Genomic DNA, 15,973 nt, shown 5'->3' on the forward strand with positions numbered 1-15,973 from the left:
TGGATGGAGGATGGGTAGATGGATGGGTGGGTGGATGGAGGATGGGTGGGTGGGTGGAGGATGGGTGGATGGATGGGTGGTAGAATATATGCAAATGAAGGCGTGTGTAGATTGCTGAGCCTCCATCGGTGGTCTATACCCTGAGGCTGAGGTGCAGATCATCAGGTCTGACTACAGTGGACAATCTCCGAGAAGCCCTCCCTTCATCCCAATGTTACAGCGAGGCCATCTCCATTGGGCCCTCCCCACCTCCACCCAGGTTCCCTCCGGTGTCTTACTGGACCTAATAGTCTCCTCCACTGTGAGGGAACCACAGGGTTCCTGGTCCCTGCTTTGTGCCCAAACTTGGCTCTGCACCTTAGAGGTGCTCAAGTTGCGTTTCTCAGATGGATGACATCCTCTGGTTTTCTCAGATGGAGGGCATCCTCTGGTTTAAGATTCGCTTTCTCCCCATGCAAGGCACAGGAGAGAGCAAGGCTGGCTTTCTCAGCCCAGAGTAGACAATAGCTGTGGCTTCCACAAACTTCCGAGGAGAGACCCAGGCTGGGTCCACTCACCTTGGATCCTTGGATCGGTGAGGACTGGAGGGTCCCCATGGGCACCTGGGTCCTGGAGCCAGCCTGCTTTCTGGTTCTCAGCCTCCCCTTGGAGCTCATCACCAAGCGTGGCTAGCTGTTCCCTGTGAGGGCCCGGAGCTGCCACTTCTGGGGAGACCCCCTCTTACCTGAGGTCCACCGCCTTCAGGGGCGAGGTCACTGTCACTGCGAGGGTCCTGCTTTCTGCTCCCCGGCTGGGAGAAGAGAGCCTTGAACTTTTCTAGAGAAAGTAGAATGTTCGGTGGCTACAAAATGGCAGGGGAGGAAGGGCGAGCTCCATCCTCAGCCTCCCTCTGCCTCTTCCACTGCTGGCTGCTCCTGTGCTTCCTGCGCTTTCTCTTCGGGAAGTTTTACTGGAGGAGAGAGCCCGCTGGGCCACTGTTTGTGGAGTGTGTGTTTGTCCCTAGAGCTGAGCCACAGCTCCCTGGAGGCAGGCCAGCAGCGGTTGCCATGGAGACCCACCTAAGCCTCTTGGCCTGCAGCAGTATTAGCTGACTAGGGAGGGCTGACCTCACACACATGCCAAGAAGACCGGGCCTGGTGAAAGCACAGTTCCCGGAAGGCATCTGAGTCCCTCCTGTCCCAGAATCACCTGGTTTGCTGCGCACCTGCCCACGGCAGATCTTGCCAGCTGTCTGGTGCATGGGGCCTGAATGCAAGTGCATTATTCTGGGCCCCAGGGGCCCATGAAGACTGACCCCTGCATTACTTCCCCTGCCTGCTGCCCTCTCTGTCTTTCCTTCCCTCACACTGAGACAGGCACACAATAGGTGCAGGTCCGGGGAGACAGAGAAAGCGGGTCCTGGGAGCTCTGAGGTCAGGGGCTGGCACAGGCTTGCTGCTGTGGCCTTCCCTCTCCCACTGCCTTTCTGCTCTCTGGCCACATGCAGGCTGCTCTGGTAGCATGTGTCCTGCTCGTGCCTGGCAGATGTGAGGAGACGCTGGGAAAGTTCTCTGCTTGTGAAGCAAGCGGCAGAGAACTAAACAGCCGCACTGTGCCGCCCCTGGGGGATGCTGGTCCAGCCCCAGGAAGGGGCAGCTTCGGACGCACCTCGGTCAGCTGTGTGGAGAGAGAGCAGGAAGCCCAGCCAACAGAAATTTAAGCCAGGCCTGGCTCCTCAGACTGGAATTGCCTGCCCGCCTGCATTCTTGAGGTTTTGGTGGGGCACGGGGTTCACAGTGTGGGCTCTTCTACCTTCCTTCGTCAGCAGACGCAGCAGGCCCTCCCGTCAGGAGCTGGGTCTCAGGGTCAAACACTTCTCTTGGCAAACAGTCGTGCCAGGTGAAAGGATGGTTAGGGACCTCCTTGTCAGTTCCCAGGTGGCCTCCGTCCAGGGCCAGCTAAGGCCAGAGCCACCTGAGGACAAGAGTGACCAGTGGCTAGCACCCTTCCCGTGGGTCAGAGTGAGTGCCTTGCCATGGGCCGGCGCAGGGCTGGAGACAGTTCTTACTGGGAGCCTTTCCCTGTCCTTCCCCTGACTAGAGGGCAGCCAGAACTCCCACCCCAGAAACACCAGGTGTCTGCCCTCCCAGCCCTTCTGCACCCCCTTAACAGAAGTTCTGTTCATGTGCTTTACACGAGCCCCAGAGCCCTGGCCCGGGGTGAAGACAGAGAGGGCAAGCCCCGGCTAGGCCCTCCAGCTTGGGCTGATGGGTGGGCAGGGACCTGGAGAATCCAGGGACACCTTGGAGAGGGCCCACCGGTTGCCCCCACCTCCCCTCAGCCCCCCATTTCCTTGTCCCTGCCGCAGTCTTGAGAATCCCCACTCACAGGCAGCAGAGGTCTTCCTTCCCGTACCCGATGATGTGGTGGTGGCAGAAGGCACTACGCTTCCCCAAACAGCACTGCAAGTCAAATCAGGACACTGCACTCTGCTCTCCCAAACTGCGAACTTGCTCCTGCCCTCTGAGGGACGGGAGCAGGCTGTGTCAGCGTCTGGGCAGTGTGGGATTCTCTGTTACATTTCCTTCCCAAAGGCTGTGTGTGGTCCACACAGTCCTCAGAATACTGGAAGATGAGGGTAGCACAGGCCTCTAATCCAAGCAGAGGCAGAGGCAGAGGCAGAGGCAGAGGCAGGCAGATCTCTGTGAGTTTGAGGCCAGCCTGGTCTACTAAGAGTCCAGGACAGTCAGGGCTAAACAGAGAAACCCTGTCTTGGAAAACATCATCATCGTTGTCGTCATCATCATCATAGAAGCTTGCTGGACTGAATGAGGACAACGTCAGGACCATGAGGGGGTTGGACCTGTCTCTTGGGGCTAAGGGTCACGTGGCAATGTGTGGGAGTTCACAAACTTGCCCTGTGTAAAAGCTCCTGGCTGCTGGAACCTTCCAGGCGGCGGCAGAGTCTCCAAAGCTGTGTTTAAACCCTGCGCTTGGAAGAGCAGAGCTGTGCAAGCACCCGCTTCTCCTCACCCAGCACCCGCAGGAGAAGCGGAGGGCTGCGGCCTGGCAGCCAGGCTCCAGCGGGGCTGGGAATAAAAATCCACTCAACAGTTTAGAGCTGTGATCTGTTACCACAGGCCAGCTGTCCAGCGAGGGAGGCTTCAAAACTGCACACTTGAAGGGTGCTTGCAGAGCTTTCAACAACTTCACAGTTGGGGTCACAACCATATGAGTAAGTGTGTCAAAGGGTCCTGGCGCCAGGAAGACCGAGGCCACTGATGTGGTTGATGACAAGCTTGCTCTTTCTTGGGAAACACCTCTCAGCCTGTGGTGACAAATTATTTAGTCCCAAAAAAGGGACAAAAAAGTTTGGACAAGACAAAAAAATTGCACAAAACCAGAATGAAGGAACTTGGCCTTCCTGCCTTATACATCACCAAAGCAGCATGAGTGGGGGGGATCCAAACCCCCAATTCCTCAGAGCAGGCGGTGCACCCTCACATTCCCGACTCTGCATAAAATCTGCATACGTTTGCATACATTTTACCGACCAGGCAGCGATTCTCAAGCACTAGGAGTGTGGGTGGAGCTGCATAGCCCCAGCTGTGAAAAACAAACTTTTGGAGCTGTATTCCCTGTCCTCCGGTGGTTTCCCCGCAGAGTCCAAGCTCCTCTGTTCCTCCCCAGTGTCTCGGAGGCATTTGCCGAAGTTCCTCTCTGAGAATTGCTCCTAACACAGGTCTGTGAATAATGAAGGTGAGGGGGTCCTCTTCAAGGGCCCACCTCTCAGGGCCCAGATGTGGATGTGTGTGTGTGTGTGTGTGTGTGTGTGTGTGTGTGTGTGTGTGTGCGCCCGCGCTGGGCGAGCTTGTGAGGATTCTCTGAAGGGATTCCTCTGCATCTCAGTCTGTCAGACTGTTGGAACAAGGGACCCAAGAGCATATAGACAGTCTGTTGGAAAGATTTCCCAGCATTCTAACGCTCTGTCAGTCTAGCTCACAGGGTGGCACTGAAGCTCAGACAACGATGGGTCAGCGGAGGGCGCGGCCACACGTTGCCTGGGACTGCTTGGATGTTACGTCTCGTCCTCTGTTTAAACTTTGGTCTGTAGGACCCTGAAGACCAACCTGATCCATTTGTCCCTCTTCCCGATGTGGCCACACTGAATACATCTCCTCCTCTGCCTCCCACCTGTAATCTGGCTTACTGAGAAAAAGTGTCAGGGCCTGACGTGGGGTGCAGTTGTGACCTACCCCAGGTTTGATAGCTTTCCGGAGCCTGAGCCTGTGGTAGGACCCCTTCCTGCGTCTTGTGAGAAAGGGGCGTGTCCTTGCCGTGCACTGCTGTCTCTCACCCTCCTGCATCCTGGTCCTGAGCCTTGATGCCCACAGAGTCAACCAGACCTGGAGTCTGAGGAAGCCCCATGGTCCCAGCAGTCCTGGTTTGTGCAGGGAAAGCCCAGGCTGGCCACAGCGCCTGTCAGCCTGGCTGGGGGCAGGCTGGCCATGACAGGCTCAGAATTCCCTGCTGACAGTGCTCCTACCTGTTTGTGCTTGGCTGGCGCCGAGGAGGCGTGCCCGGGTGCTCAGAGCTGCACAGTCAAGGCTGCCTGGCTGTGCTCCTCCTGGACACCCCCCCCAGAGTCCCCAGAGCTGGTAAACAGGCAACAAGAGTCAGCTGCCTGTTCCTTGGCCTCTGTTGGCTCTGACTCGGAGTCCCTCTGCTGCTGAGAGCGTAGTTGAGGATTGACCCTCCCTCCATCTCTCCCACAGCCCCTTGCACGCCCCTCTCCTCTCCCCGGGACTCCAGCTCTGGTCTAAGCCTCTTCTCCAGCAGACATTCACCTCTGAAGCAAGTCTTGGAGCTTTTGAGTCACACAGCCTCTGCGTCTAGATCAGGGCTCTCGGCCTTCCTAACACCACGACCCTTTAGTATGGTTCCTTGTGTTGTCATGACCCCCAACCATAACATTTTTGTTGCAGCTTCGTGACTAATTTCCTACTGTTGTGAATCATTGTAAACACCTGACAGGCAGGATATCTGACATGTGACCCCCTTTGGGGTCACTGCCCTTAGGCCTCTGGCCTAGGGTCTCTCTAATAACACTGGCCATGGGGCCATGTTTGTGCAAGAGCACAGGCAGAGTCACTAAACCGACCCCACAGCAGTGGGACTTGCAGAGACTGCCTCAGGGGACGCTAATTCGTGCTTGATTTACGCAGCTCATGCAAAGCCTATGCGGTGGCTGCGACTGCCATCTCCGTGTAACACATGGAGAACACAGCCATGAGTCATACAACCAGCCCCGGCTCACAAGTAACACGGATCCAAACGTGACTGAAGCAGCCTGGTGCCACAGTTCGCCCCGGGGCCGGCTACCAGGTTCTACACTGAGGTCCCCTCTTTCGATTGATCAAAACCCAATGATCCTGTCAGCTAACGCCTACAGCTGACACCACAGCGCAGGGCACAGGTGTGTAAGAACGGCAGGCCACACTCCAGACGCAGAGTGAACGCTGCCTTGGGGAACAGAGAGTGAGAGCGGCTGGGGGGCGGGGCACAGGCTCTTCTACCTCAGGTGCTTTTGGTTTTCTGGGTTGTTCTTGGATGCCAGGAGCCAAAGCTATCTACGGAAGCCAAAGTCAAAGCTATCTAGTGTAGACAAAGGTATCTATGGAAGCCAAAGTCAATTAGTGAGCCAAAGCTATCTAGTGGAGACAAAGGTTTTACTGAAGCCAAAGCCAAGTAGAGAGCAAAGGTCATTTAGTGGAGACCTAAAGCTATGTAGTGAAAGAGTTATCTAAGACACTAACTCATGGGTGAGAGACTGTGAGGACATCCTTTGTTAGAGCATCCGTAAGGTATCTTTAGAAACCATCCTTATGGTATCTCGCAGGTACAATAGTTAACCCATGAAGGCACTCTTCCTATTTCCTGCAGCAGTAGATTAACCTTCCCCCTTTCCTGCCTTCTCCCTATATAAGTTGGGTAAAAATTTCTAATAAACGGAAGCCTTGATCAGACGAACAGACTTGGCTCCATTCCTGTGTCTCTCGTCCCCCCCCCCCCCACTCCTTCCAATCTCTCCACCTTAGGAACCCCGTTGAAGCCCCTCGGGTCCGGGCACTTGGACGTGACTCCGTGCCTCCTGTGACCAACACTTACATTCAATGCACAGAACAAGTTGATTCTTGTTGGAATCGGAGCACAGCTAGAGAGCCAGGTCTGTCAGTGTTCCCTGATCTGGGCATGATCTTAGGCCTCGCCTTTGTGTTTTCAGATAAAATCTATCGTGTGTGCCAGGAAATTGTGTGTAAATGGTTCTGTCCTGAGAAAGTTGTGGGAAAGCCTTGCTCTAGCATTCTGCGTGTGCTTTCTGATCTTTATTTACATGTGTTCTGGTCGTGTTTTTGTGAACTCAACCTTCCTTGTATCGGTGCTTTCTTTGTTACACCCACGTGTGAAAGCATGCTGAAGCTCAGGTGAGGTTTGTGTAGCATCAGGCTGTAGTTCACCACATCTCTCAGGAAGTCAGACCCCAGGCCCAGCAGGCAAGAGCTGCACAGTCCTCTGAAAAGTTGATGGGCCACAGAGGACAAATTATCTGTTTGCTTACTTTTGAACACTTCTCAAGGTCACACAAAATATATAAAGTCACGATACTTTTCTATATGAGTATTTTTTATTACTTGTTTTTGTTTTTTGTTAAAAGCAGTATCTTAGGGCTGCAGAGATGGCTCGGCAGTTAAGAGCCTGGCTGTCTTTAAAGAGGACTGGCTGACTCACAGTCTCTTGACTCCAGGTTCCGAGACCTGACCTTTCCGACCTCTTCAGGCACCAGCAGTCCGTGGTGCACAGACAGACAAACCTGCTGTGTAACCTGCTGGGACCACACAGAGGCAAAGTAATCAGTGACAGCAGGAGATGCTGGATGCGTTTTGGAGGATTGTGGTTGTTACTAAGGCAGTGGGATCCGATGTGGGTCATTTGATCACACCCTGCCCCGTGAGGAGGAACCTACCAGTCTGCAATCACCAACATCCCATACGAACTTCTGAGAAGCCATCTTGGGGCAAAGGCTGTACCAGTAAGAGGGGCAGCAGCCTGCAGGAGACGCCAGTGCCTTCCGAACCCTTGGCTGGCTCCTCGTGTCTGCAACCAGGGAGCAGGCGGTGGCCAGTGCTCCTTCCCCAGGCTCCGACTGACCCGAAAATGAAAGCCCACACTGAGCCTGGGCATGGAGGCACATGCCAGTAAACCCACACCAAGGAGGCAGAGCCAGGAGGACCTGAAGTCTAAGGCCGATCTGAGCTACGTGAGACCCCCTCTCAAATAAAAGAACAAAATACATCGTCTAACACCCGGCCCCAAGGCCCTGGCTCCTGAAAATCAAACACCTCTGTGAATCACCCTCTTGGGAGGACGGTTCTGCCAGGTTCTGCCGCTGTCCGACTTCTCCCCCGGCTGCTGCTGTGCAGCACGCTCGACAATGGTCATGCTGGTTGTTCCCACCCATGAGCTGTCCTGTCCCGGGCCCTTCGCATCTTCTCGGGCATTGGTACAAATGGTCTTTTTATTGCAATCCTTGTGGCCCATGAGGCCAGCCTCCGTGTGCGGCTTTCGGGGCTTCTCTCCACTGTCTTCCTGCGCTTATTCCCATCCGCGTGTCTTGGGAACGGCGCGTGCTATGCTCACTCCCATGCCGGCTGGCTGGCTTAATAGCGTAGAGACTGCCCTGTTCGTCCACATGCTCTGAAGCCTGCAGGCCTCACTCAGATCGCTATTTATTTGTGAGTCTTTGCGGAATGCAGGAGCCTCACCAATCTTGACATTGTCTCCTGAATGAATCTCAGAACTCACGTGGATGTCTGTGATCCTTTTATGTCATTGGACTTGTCCCAAGCTAGGGACAGCCAATGGTCAACAAGCCAATTTCAAGTGCTAAAATGAAAGTAGAAAGCAGAAAAAGGAGACTTCCTCAACGCGGTCACTTATGAAGAGGGACCGAGGGATCCAGTCTTTCTTCAGGGTCCTGCAGTGCGAGCAGAGTTTAAACAGAGGCCACCTCTAAGCAGGCAGAGTCAGGGTGTGTTCCCGCCCTCTGCTGCCCTTGTCTGGCTTCAGTCACCTTGGACGGTGAGCTGCTAAGTTGTTAGAACTGTGTGAATCTTTCAGGGAGACGAAATCTTCCTCCCGCTGGCATCTGTCCTTTTCCCAGGATGAGATCCCCTCGGAAATTCCTGACCTGGGTGGAGGGCCCATTGTTCAGTCGTTCGACCGTGAGAGACGCCAGCATTCCTTTAGCTTCTTTTTAGCCAGGCCCGTTGCATTTCTAGCCAGTTTTTGCTTCTTTGAGAAGAAAGGAGTTGGCAACAGCCAGGTGTATTTGGTAAGTGTGTCCTTTCTGTGAATGGAGTTCTTTTGCGTCGTCTACTCTAATGTTAAAGAGTAGATTACACAGGTGTGTCTTCCTTCACGCCAGCATAGCCCTGCCTGGATGACTGAAGGTGTACGCTGAGGCTGAGCCTCTCCACAACTAGAAAGGGGTTTTTACAGTTTACACTCTTGGGTTTTCACAATGGGATCAAATATCCGCCACGTCATCCAGCCAGTAAGCAGCTCTGAGTCTCCTGACGTTGGTGCTGGGAACAGAACTCAGGGCCCCTGCGAGAGCAGTGTGCGCCCTTACCTGCCCAGCCATCTCTCCAGCCCCGCCCCTCCCTCTTTTAGCTACTGTAAATGGATTTTAGTTTCTCTCTGTGTATTAGTGAGTGTGACAAACTCAGGATTTCTGTATCAGTGTGTTCTGATTACTCTAAACTGACTTCTGTGCTCTCTCTGTCTCTCTCTCTCAGGGTTTCTCTGTGTAGCCTTGGCTGTCCTGGACTCACTGTGTAGACCAGGCTGGCTTCAGCTCTGCCTGCCTCTGTCTCCCAGGCGCTGGGCTTGAAGGTGCAGCGCCGCCCGGCTCCTCTCTCTCTTTATACATACTTCTTTCATTTATTCATTCTGTGAGTCGTGGAGAGCCGCTCGTTAACCTGCATTGTTATGTTTTCATCTTTGTCTTTACCTTGACAAAGAAAGGAGGAAGTTTCCCCAAATTCCTTAAAAGCTTGTCTGTGTGACCTTGGACCCTAACTGCTTTAGGGAATTAGTTTTAGAATAGGACTTTATCCGCTGTCGGGAGATAGTTTTTGAAATGGAAGTTGGACGTTTCCACGAACCTTTTCCTTTTGAATTGATGTGACTTGTCTTTGTTTTACCTATAAAAAATGAACCCTGGAATGAACCCAGGCTGCTTCAGTTACACAGCCCTCTCAGGCCGTCCGTGTAGAGTGTGTTTTGTTTTAATTATTTTGAATCCTCACTCCCCACTCAGGTACTGCCGGACTCTGCCGGTGGGCCCCGGCAGTATGTGGAAGAGCAGACGTGATGTCATACAAAGGCACTGCCTGTGCGGAGGCCAGAGGACAGCTCGTGGTGTCAGTGCCCCCTTTCACGGTGTGGGACTGAGCGCAGTCAAGGCCCTTTGCCCACCCAGCCAGCTCCCAGATCTCTTCTGTATATTCTTAGAGATCTTGTGCATGCGAGACCATCTGAGGTGCTGAGAGAACCTTTCCTTGCTGTCTGGTGCCCTTCATGTCTCCTGACTCAAACATCCATAGGCATTCCAGGATGGACTTCTGCGCCTTGGTCCTGGCCCAGGATGCTGGCTGCATCAAGCACACTGCCAGCAACTCAAAGGTGTCCAGTCCATCAGTGATGATCTCCAGCAGAGAGTTCCACCCTGTTTCTAATTCGGTGAGAGCTTTTGTTGTCAAAAGGCATTCGAGTTCATGACTGTCTTACCAAGACCATCTTTGAATTTCTGCTTTTAAGTTGTTTTGACTTTTGAAAAATGAAGTGAACCGTGCGCTCTGTTAAAAGTCCTGATTGGTTATGATGCAAGAACTGTTCACATAGTCCTAGGTTTGACTTGCTAAGACACGGTTTGGAGATGTCCCCTCGTGAGTGATGTTTGTCTATTTTCTTTCTTGCTGATTTGTCTTCTAGTGTGGACATCAGTGCTTGGTGAAAGTGTCACGGTGCACACTCGGGGGTCAGAGGACAATGATGTGCGGTCGGTTCTCTCCTCCCAGGTCTGAGGACTGAACTCTGTCGCGAGGCGTTTGCTGAAGTTGTGCTGCCTGACGTGGGTGCTGGGGGCTGAATTCGGGCCTCCTGAGGAGCAGCAGCACTTCCAGACAGTGAGCTGTTCTTCTGCTCGCCCGTCCCGGCTCATCACCTCTGAGCGCGTCAGTTCCGCTCTGAAGAGAAATAAGTGGCGACCCTCGAGGCTGCACCATGCACCAGCGGCTCCTCTCAGATAACAGGGGCTGCTTCACGTGTGGCATGAGCTTCACGTGTGGCATTCTTACCACTCCTTCCTCTGCCCCTTCACTCACTTCATTTAGATGTGGCTACAGCCACTGATGGCTGCACATCAGGGTGGAACCCTCTGAGCACAGCTTAGTTATTCACAGTTTTTTAATGCAGGAGTGCTCTATCTGCATGCACACCTGCACTCCAGAAGAGGGCGTCAGATCCCTTCATAGATGGTCCTGAGTCACCACCATGTGGGTGCTGGGCATTGAACTCAGGACCTCTGGAAGAGCAGCCAGTGCTCTTAACCACTGAACCATCTCTCCAGCCCTGTCATCACTACAGAGAAGCTGTAGTTACCCAAAGGAGGCCCTCCAGGGGGTCAGGGGGTCAGGTTCTCTCAAAGAAGGAGGCACGAGAGGACTTGCACCTTAGAGTCCAGCCGCCCCATGTCCATAGTACCAGCCTCCCAGCTATACCTGCTTTTGCCCTAGTGGTCTCAGGGGTGCCAGATGGGCAGAGGGTCAGCTAAGGAGGGCCCTTCACCCCTGCAGCTTTGTCTGTGGTCATCCATGCTCCTGTATGGTCAGTGAGCTCAGTGGTTGGCCAAGCTTGTTGCTGTGGCCATTGCCTTGCCTGTCTGTGGAGAGCTGCTTGTTTGTCAAGCTGTTTGTTATTAAGCTCTCAGTGAAAAACATGTTCTTATCCTGGCCTTCACCTGGAAACAGGGATAGACAGGATGTGTTGCCAAGTTCACCTCCTTTTGTTAGTGTGAGGATCACACAGACAGGTGATCCGAGGTAAACAAGTTTGACTTCTCTGTGAACTTCATTGTAAGGAAGTGCTTTGCTCTGACTAGAAAAAGGGACTGTGGAATAAGCTGGTGGCTAGTTTTCTACTAGAAGCCCTCTCGAACAGATCCCATGTGTAATGTCTCCTTTTGTTTGTTTTCTTTCAGTCCTTACTCCCCACTCAAGAACTGTTTGACTCTACCGACAGGCTCTGGCACCTGTCATTGATAGTCTAGCTGGCGTTTGCTCTCGTCTCCCCAGAAAAGGCTATCAGTCCTTTTCCTTCCTGTTGATAAACCAGCATTCTACATCCAGGAGATCTGATTAGCGAGAGTCTCTTTTTTGTGTGCTTATCTACAAAAAGCTTTATTTAGCTTTTGTGTCTGCAGATAGTGCCGCTCTGCATAGAACTCAGAAAGGAAGGGCTTCTGTCCTGTTCAGTACTTGAACTATTTCACTTTAGTGTTTTCCCGGCTTCTGACCAGAGCCAGCCGTTCTTAGACAGGCGTTTCCTCTCTCTGGTTTCTCTCAAGATCTCCCTTGTCTTTAGCATTCTCCCCCTTGATCTGAGAGACGTCCATCCTGCCTGTTGCTCCCCGGCTTTCTGTGTCCAGGGGCAATCAAGGGAGAAGGTTGTTGCTAGCCAAGGCTAGGCGCTAGGCGAGGGACACACACACGCACGCACGCACGCGACTTTGAAAATTGGACAGTCTCACAGAGTGAGACAGAAACTCACACTGCCAGTACAAGTGTGCATGCAATGGCTTTGGCAACTTTTGAGGAGTCCAGACCAGCAGGGCAGAGTTCCAGGCAGCCTGCAGATGGGCTTGCCCTGCAGAGGGAGAAGAGCTCAGGGAAGCAGAGTCAGCAAACCGGTCCAGACCAGCGATTCTCTGAATGTACTCAGAGCCCCCTGGCCAGCTTACTGAAAACGGATTTCTGGGGCCCACCAGAAATGGAGTCTGGGAGTTGGTCTTCCGCTGTTGTCTACTTGCGGGTGACAGCGACATCTTGTGGTGTGAAGGAACCTTGCAGAGCATGTCAACCTCACCAACCAGGCCAGGAGGGTCGGGGACCACGCAGCGCCAAACTGCGGCATCAGCGGGGGGGCCCCAGGCTCACTCGGTCCCTCAAATATTAGGTCCTGCCATGTTTACTCTAGGGACAGGGAAGCCCCGGGTTGGAGAACTTGTGGTTTATTTCAGACTGCCTCCCTCAGCTCTGCTCCCACTGACTAGCATTTGACATAATACCCTCAGTGTCTCTTCATCCTTGGCAAGATGGTCGAGGATCTGGGACTAGAGGTGGAGTGACATGTGAGCTGTGCAGAGGGCAGTGGTGCTCTCACAGGCCTCTGCGTTTCACTCAGGCAACTGTGAATCAGCAGTTCGGGGTGACTCTCTGGACTTGGGAGACAACCTGAGCCGGTGTCTGGGGCCTTAGTTTGAACCCTGGCTATGCCTGAGCTTTCTAGCATTTGTGAACCCTGAGAGAAATCAGCTGATTACTTTGATGCAGACAGGACGAGCGCAGGAGAAGGAGCGGCCAAGGAGAGGAAAGTTTGCGACTCGGGTCCCTCTCTACCCCCAGGCGCGGCTTGAGTCTCTGCTGTGCCCAGGACACAGAAGGAGCGGATGTGCCCCAGGCTCCAGGGCAGCCGGCTCCCTCTGGAACGTGATGTTAACGATTAACAACGAGGTGAAGGGGGAAGGGGCCAGAGGAGGGGCGAGGGCAGCAGGCCCCCACACCCAGCCCCTGCAGCCGGCTCGCTGCTGAGTCACCCAGGCCTGGCAGCAAGGGTGTCAGGTCCCTGAGCAACCCCTGCCCTTGCAGCCTCGCACAGGCAGCAGGGGGCGCCCTCCGGGCCATGGAGCAGCAGGCCAGGGAGGGCGGATGCCTCCCCAAAGTCCTAAACCCTCCTAGCTGAGACAGCTCAGACAGAGGACAGACAGAAAGGGGGATGGGGAGAAAAGCTATTATTACTTTTTCAGGTCCTGTTAGGTTGCTTTGGGAGTCAAGGTCAGACAGGGAAGGCCAGCCAGTCTGTAAAGAGGCAGGTGACTCAGGGTAAGGCCTCCAGATTGAAGCCACCTGAGCGACTGGTGGCCTTGGGCCCTCTGAGCACAAGAGGGCTTCCAGAAGGGGGAGCAAGAGACAGGGGAGCCAGCAGGCTCAGGAGCTGAAAGGGCACGGGTGGGGGTCCCCGCTGCCCTGGACAACACTGCCACAGACGGTGCTAACAGCTATCTGGGCTGCCTGAGGGGTGGATACTCCTTGAACCCACACCCAGGGGCCCATTTCCTCTGTCTATGCCCGCCTTCTTGAAGGTTCCACAGCTCTAGAACAGCACCAGCAGCTGAGGACCAGTGTTCAAGCTGGAGCCCCTGGTGGGGGGCATTTCACAGCCAACACTGGGTGAAGGGCAAAGAGAGGCTGGTGTGGAAGGGATGCAGAAAGGAGAGTCACGTGACACCCCAGCAAAGTGAGGTGGGGGGCCCAGATGTCACAGCGCTTCCTATGTCTTGGCAGAGAGTGAAACCTTTATCGTGGGAATGAAGGAGAGCCGCTGACACCTCCCCGGGGCCCATCTGTGTGTGTGCATGGAGTGATGTGTGTATGTCGTCTGTGTGTGTGTGTGCATGTGTGTGTATGTGGGGGGTGTGTGTGTGTGCATGTCGCACTGTGGAAACACACTGGGCAGGTCAGCGGAGCAGTCGGCACTGTTGAAGTAGGGAGCAGATGAGCGGGATGAAGACACTGAGGGAGAGAGAAGATGAGGGACGAGTCTCGGGCTTAGGGGCCTGTGCTTTAGTTTTCCGTCCCGTTGTCACTCTCTTGGCTGTTTTTGCAGTGACTCTTCCTTGCGTCCAGCCCGCCTCTCTTGAACTTCCATTTCTCTGCACATTTCCAAAAATGTCTTACTGGGTATCCAGTGCCGTTTGCTTATTTCATAAGTGACACGGTTCCTGACGGTGTCCCGGCCCCCGCTGACCCTTCTGTCACAGTCAGGAGTAGTAGTGCACACCGCCAGTCATGGAAAAGGCAGAGGCGGGTAGGCCTCTTGGAGTTCAAGGCCAGCCTGGTCTGTGTAGGGAGTTCCAGGACAGACAGGGCTTCATAATAGAACTTGTCTCAAAAAAAAAAAAAAAAAAAGTAGTTCAGTGAATATCGTCTTCCTGGAAGTGTTTGATTGGCCATCCAGCACGCACAGGCCGGAGAAGCACCCCTCCCCCGGGTCACCCAGGCTGGAGGAGCCTCCCCCCCCCCCCCTCCCCCCCCCCCCCCCCGGGCCGCCCCGGGGGTGTGGGGAGACCACGCTCCGCCATCCCCAAGCCTCCTTCCTGCTCAGTCCATCCGTCTCATCTCACCCTTAACGTACGGGGCGTCTCTCACGTCAGCCCCCAGAGGCGGAAGAAGTCATTTGCCTGAGTTCCAACAGCGGAGACTTGAACCCAGGCTTCATTTGCCAGGGGTACCAGTGGCTCAGCTGCGCCCCTTTGCCGTCGTTCTTAGAACGGCAGCTACAAAGTGCCTGCCTTGTCAGAGCCAGTAATGCAGGGACGGAGCATGGGCTGGTGAGCAAACAGGTCAGATTAGTTGCACTGAATTGGACCTTCTAGAAACTTCCTCCTGGCCCAGCATCCCTGCAGGCAGCTGAGTCATGCACTGTGCTAATGACGTAAGAGGGCCAGTCCCTGCCCGGAGAGCTGGACTGTCTTCAGGGCGAAGAGCCCAGAGCAGTGACTTCTCAAACACGAGTTCCTTCATCAGGAAATCCAAAGTCACCATCCCTCACGGCGTGCTTGAATCTCAGGGTTTTACACCAAGGAGTCTACTTCTGTGTCACCCACTGCTTCTGCCAGTGGCCTTCCACAGAGGCCAGCAATGAGGCTATCACTCTTGACAAGGAGACCAAATTGAAGCAAAGTCCCTTGTTTTCTGAATCTGCTTTTCCCCTGTGCTCGTAGGTGTCCGAAGGCTGCATTCAAAGGTTCCCAGCCCTCAGGTCAAAGACTGCCCAGTGCCCAGCTCCCACTCCAGGCCCCTCCTGGCCTTCCACGCCCTCTGCCACCGTCAACTTTCTCTGGCTGTGCTTTCTTGTCCTCTCAGGCCTCGGCTTGACTCGCTTTCCCCTGGGAACATTTTCCTGGTATGTTTTATTTGTTTTCAAGGCTTAGGACTCTTCCACGGGTCCCCACTTCCCCCTCCACAGATTCCTCCCAACGCCCATCCACATGCAATACCTTTCCCCTGGCCCGAATGGGCCTTCAGCACACAGTCTACCCACCCAGGCATCCAACTGTCTACTCCCAGATCCAAGCCATCAGCCTGGCCCACAATGGCTATCGCCAAATAGCATCATGGGGCAGGCACGATGGCACAGCTGATGAGTCCTCACCAGCTCAGCGACTTGAGTTCAAACCACAGAATGGACTCCTGCAAGTTGTCCTCTGACCTCAACACTCAAGTGGTGGTATGTGCCAACACACCCGGCAAAAAGTCAACTAGACGAATATGAAAGATAGCATGTGATCAGCTCACTGATTTATGAAGTAGTTGGGGAGCATTTGCTGAGCACCTGTAAGCGCCAGGCTTCTGGTATCTATCAGCACACAGAGCCTTGTAGGTCTGATCACTGCTACTCTACAGAGAAGGGTGCTGCGTTCAGAGGGCTTCTCACTTGTCAAAGGACACATATTTAAAATGACACTGGGTCAGAGACGCCAAACTCTGTCACCTTTCTTCCTAACTCAGGCTTTAAGTCACACAAATCCGTGTCGTCTCCAAAACTGAAAGTCTGGAACTCCAAGCAGAGTGTGTTCATTTGACCTTAGGGG

The 15,973-nt window shown here is 54.1% G+C and overlaps 1 protein-coding gene across 1 annotated transcript in view; it reads right to left on the minus strand.

Moving 5' to 3' along the window:
* Positions 1-967, minus strand: part of Rd3 (RD3 regulator of GUCY2D) — a 10,023-nt gene extending 9,056 nt beyond the window's left edge. The window contains exon 1 of the mRNA XM_055609217.1: positions 725-967. The gene's annotated coding sequence lies outside the window, so the exon portion shown is untranslated. The remainder of the gene's footprint in view (positions 1-724) is intronic.
* Between the last annotated feature and the right edge of the window lie 15,006 nt (positions 968-15,973).

This window comes from Psammomys obesus, unplaced genomic scaffold (assembly GCF_907164565.1).
Source record: "Psammomys obesus unplaced genomic scaffold, mPsaObe1.curated_primary_1811, whole genome shotgun sequence".
Taxonomy (NCBI): Eukaryota; Metazoa; Chordata; class Mammalia; order Rodentia; family Muridae; genus Psammomys; species Psammomys obesus.